Source organism: Cervus elaphus, chromosome 33 (assembly GCF_910594005.1).
Source record: "Cervus elaphus chromosome 33, mCerEla1.1, whole genome shotgun sequence".
Taxonomy (NCBI): domain Eukaryota; kingdom Metazoa; phylum Chordata; class Mammalia; order Artiodactyla; family Cervidae; genus Cervus; species Cervus elaphus.
In genome coordinates, this window is record NC_057847.1 from 15,510,940 (window position 1) to 15,515,466 (window position 4,527).

The following is a 4,527-nucleotide window of genomic DNA, read 5'->3' on the forward strand; positions in this document are numbered from 1 at the left end:
AAGCAGTAACATTCAGAAAAAGCTGTATAAATCCATTTGATTTACAGTTCTAAAATGTATAGAAATTTAGTGAAATGAATTTTAATCACATTTCCTCCAAACAGCAAATATAAATAATTGTGGATCAAAAATTAGTGCATGACTAACAGATGATGCAATATTACTATCGCTAATTATTTTAAAGTAGTATCATTTAATAATAATCTAAATGAAATCAGAATAGTAAAAATCTATAGGAAAATGAGTTTTATGCTCCATAATAAATATAAGACTACTCTTTGGTTATTTATAAATGCCTGATTTAAAAAAATTGTAACATTGTGGAAAAAATATGAAGACATTTTTAATAGCCACCTAAGAATCAAAGAAGATGTTTTAAGGAAAATACCCCTAAAAATGCATTTAAGGTATTCTAAAAAATAAAAACCAGGTTATTAAGGGACAAATAATTGGTAGAACTGATATTAAATATATACACTTTGAGCTGTGAGATGTGCTCCAAGTTCTTACATAGCTGATAGTAGGTAAGTCTCAATCATGACTAGCAAATTTTTTAAAAATATTCTAATAGAACTAAAACAAAGTTTAAACTCATGTGAGTGAACCAAGACCTGGAATTGTTATGCTATTGTAATTGCACAATACAGTAAGTTATTTAAAGGATGAAATAACTTCAAATTTTATCTGGAAACAAATAAAAATTAACATTGAAATTTCAGATAAAAATGATAATTGCCTTAATAGCTGCAACAAAAATATGTTGTTGAAAGAAAAATAGCTTTTTTTCTGTGATTTAAAAGGGCAATTGAATAAATATATATTATTAAAATGCTAGCTATCCAAATATTATAATAATTATACATGAAAACTTGATCATACTTTCACATCTAACAAAAGATACAATAACAAAATCTTAGAATTTAATACTCCTTATTGGTGACTTGGTGACTTTTTAAAAAAAACTAAATCTAGTTTATCCTGAAGTACAAATAACAGGCTCTAATGACAACTAATCCATATGTGATTGAATAAATACACAATTAGCTTATAAGAGGCACTCAAGTCTTCTTTCATCTTCCTCCAGTCCTCATTAACTGCCCCCACTCTAATTCATCCCCAGTGAAGGTCAAAGGCAAACCCTCTCCATTTTAAAATAGGAGAAGTGGGGGAATTGGGGGAAAAAAAAATAAAATAAAATAGGAGAAGTGAAGAACTAATTTTGATCAATTTGATTCAAGCACAGGTGGTCGAACCAATTTTTTAAAAAGTGGAGATCTTGAATTTGTTACGAAGTCAGCATGTATTAATAACATTTTTTCATAGCTCTCTTTATTTTACACATCTGTGGTAAAAGATCTTGATTAAGGGTCAGGCTTGGTTCAGGCTTAGGCTTAGTTCAGGCTTAGTTTTTTTTCTCCTTCTTTGGATTTTGTGTCATTCAAGAAGTGACTGGGGTATGCCGGCTGCCTATACTTGGTTGAAGATCGGTACTGACATCTAAGTTATCCATTTGGAAGCATTAAATACTACTACTTGCCCACACATTCTTTCCTTTTTGATTTCAGTTTTGTTTTTTGTTTTTGTTATTTTTTTTCCAGGAATGTGAGTGCTTTTTACTCCATGCTAAAGAGAGAAGAGGGCCTCTGAGGAGCATCTGGAAGTAGCTAGGGACTCTTTGGAAAGACAGACAAAGCTTCTTGAGTACGTTGTGCCTTTTTGCTGACCTGCCCCATATACCTAAAGTCCATGGTAGATCCTGAGTCTGGAGAACCTGCACTAAAAGGAGAGTGTGGGATTCCCAGAGACAGTCTTCCACTCGGACAAGAAAGGCCAGTGGCCAGTGGGTTGGAGCCAGGATTCCCTTGTTAACAGTAGCCATGCCTGCCAGCATGAGCTTCAGTTATCTGTCCCTTATGGTGGAGTCCCTGACTGTATAACTGTGTCAGAGATGCTGTTGCCACGGGATCTCCTTCCAAGGGGACACTAGGAAACTCCTCTCTGAGTCCATCCTTGGCAGTTGAGATGGTGACAGGTTAACTGAAGAGCCCCGTTAGCTTCTTCCTCTGCACTTTCAAACAGCTGAGGTCTCTGCAATGGGCCTGAAGGAACTGTGGGCTCCTTCTCGGGTCCTGGGAGGGATGGTGCTGAGGAGACAGGCTCTTCTGGCTGCTTCAGAAGTTGGTTATCAGTTCCCCATGAGAAAGCACTGCTTGAGGTCTGGGGATCTCCGGCCTCCTGATGTTTCTGTCCCACCTGGATCCCTTGTCTGGTGACTGCCATATCCAGACTCTGCAGATTTGTGATGAAGGGTCTTCCCTCACCAACACTGCATGCCTCTGGTAGTTTCTCCACCATAAATCGTTCTGAGAAGAAAGTCTGTTCAAGTGGCTCTGTCTTCAACCGATTTCGGCTCAGCATAGCCCCGCTCTCCTGGCAGTCCTGGATCTCTAGATCTATCATATGAAGCATCATTGTTAGGTCACTGACCTGGCAGTGCAATGCCAGATTCATGCCCATCAGAGGACGAATCAAACATTGGGAGACCACCAAAGGGCTAGCTAGGATGCACACAATCACAGGAGAGTGCAGCTCTGCCAGGGCAAGAAGCGTCCTCAACATGCGCAAAGCAGATCATCCAAATGTCAAAGAAAAGCCTCGGGAGCAGCAGTCAGCGCTTGTTCAGCTCCTTGGCTCGCTGACTGATCGCACTAGTGTACACCTGTTCATGCCACACTTGTTAAAGACCTGAAAGCAACGAGGCATAGCCCTGCCTGGTGAAACAGGCCTTGGCCAGGAGGGAGTTCCCGGCAAGCTGTAGCCATGCACACGGCTGCATCAGCAAGCCTTGTTCCAGTTCCTCCACTGTGAGCGGCTGCGGGAGCTCTCACCCTCCCCATGGCAGGCTGGCCCGCCAGCGCAAACTAAAAGGTCAGTGTGTTTTTATTAATTCAGTTTCAGTTCAGTCACTCAGTCATGTTCGACTATTTGGGACCCCATGGACTGCAGCACGCAAGGCTTCCCTCTCCATGACCAACTCCCCGAGCTTACTCAAACTCATGTCCATTGAGTCATACCATCCAACCACCTCAGCCTCCATCGTCCCCTTCTCCTCCTACCTTCAATCTTTCCCAGCAACAGGGTCTTTTCTAAGGAGTCAGTTCTTTGCATCAGGTGGCCAAAGTATTGGAGTTTCAGCTTCAGCATCAGTCCTTCCAATGAATATTCAGGACTGATTTCCTTTAGGATTGACTGGTTGGATCTCCTTGCAGTCCAAGGGACTCTCAAGAGCCTTCTCTATCACTCTTCTCCAACACTATAGTTCAAAAGCATCAATTCTTCCACACTCAACTTTCTTTAGGTCTAACTCTCACATTTTTATTAATAGGCATGCTTGTTTTTTTCATTGAGTAAGTTTTAAGTCTCATGTTTGGATTTAGCAAAATCTATAAATTGGGGAATTGTACTACTTTAATTTTTAGGACATGCAAACTGATCAAGTTAGCTAATTAAGGTTTCCTTCAAACGGCCTAGACAAATTGACAGTCCTCTGGAACTGGATTATGAGACTGAAAGCAAATCAGTAACAAAGTGTTCTTTGACTTGTTTTGTCACTGTTCCCATACCTATATTTTCTTTATGTTGTAGAAAGAGGAGGGCATGACTGAAATCATATTAGGCATGTATCCTGAATTCTTGTAAATACTTAAGAATAAGCATTTTACTGGAACACAACAAATAATATTCATAGGGAAAAGTAATGTTTATACTAAGATGGTAAAACAGGTTTGTAATAAAGATATTGACATGAAGGAGACCAAAACTTGGTAAGCAACATGGGAGACATGTACTATGAGGAATTACCTCTGTCTCCCTTCCCTCTGTGAAGCCAAGAGCTGGGGGAACAAAAAGAAGAGGAAGAAAGAAAGATTTCTATAACATGGTATGGTCCAGAATGGTATGCTTATAAAAGTGCTGAAAGACAATAGTGCTGGTGAGAACAGGAGTAGTTGGTAAAGAAAACTTGCAAGTTATAAGTCTTTGGATGGGAAAGAAGGTGGAAAAAAGTTCTGATCTTGGAAACATAATGAAGAAAACTAATTTGGGGGTAGTTGAAAATCAGGCAAATAAATGTAGTTTAGCTGTTGTAGAAATTAGTAGTGACTTTTTAAGCCAGCGAATTGTCTGAATAGAGCCCAGTATTAAGATTCTTAACATGACTGTGGGGCATAGGATGAGTTATAGGAAAGACAGATTCAAAATTTCTTTTCTAAATATGTTACTCTTGAGGGTAACTCTGGAGTTAACCTGTTTGTTGTAATGTTTCTATTTGAAAAAGTCAAGTGATAGGTACTATAAAGTATTTATCATTACTTATGTTTATTTTAGGGCTTCCCTCATAGCTCAGTCGGTAAAGAATCTGCCTGCAATGCCGAAGACCTGGATTCGATTCCTGGGTCGAGACAATCCCCTGGAGAAGGAAATGACAACTCACTCCAGTATTCTTGCCTGGAAAATCCCATGGACAGA

The 4,527-nt window shown here is 39.4% G+C and overlaps 1 pseudogene; it reads right to left on the bottom strand.

Moving 5' to 3' along the window:
• Nucleotides 1-2,033: 2,033 nt before the first annotated feature.
• Nucleotides 2,034-2,884, bottom strand: LOC122688321 (annotated as a pseudogene).
• Nucleotides 2,885-4,527: the final 1,643 nt, after the last annotated feature.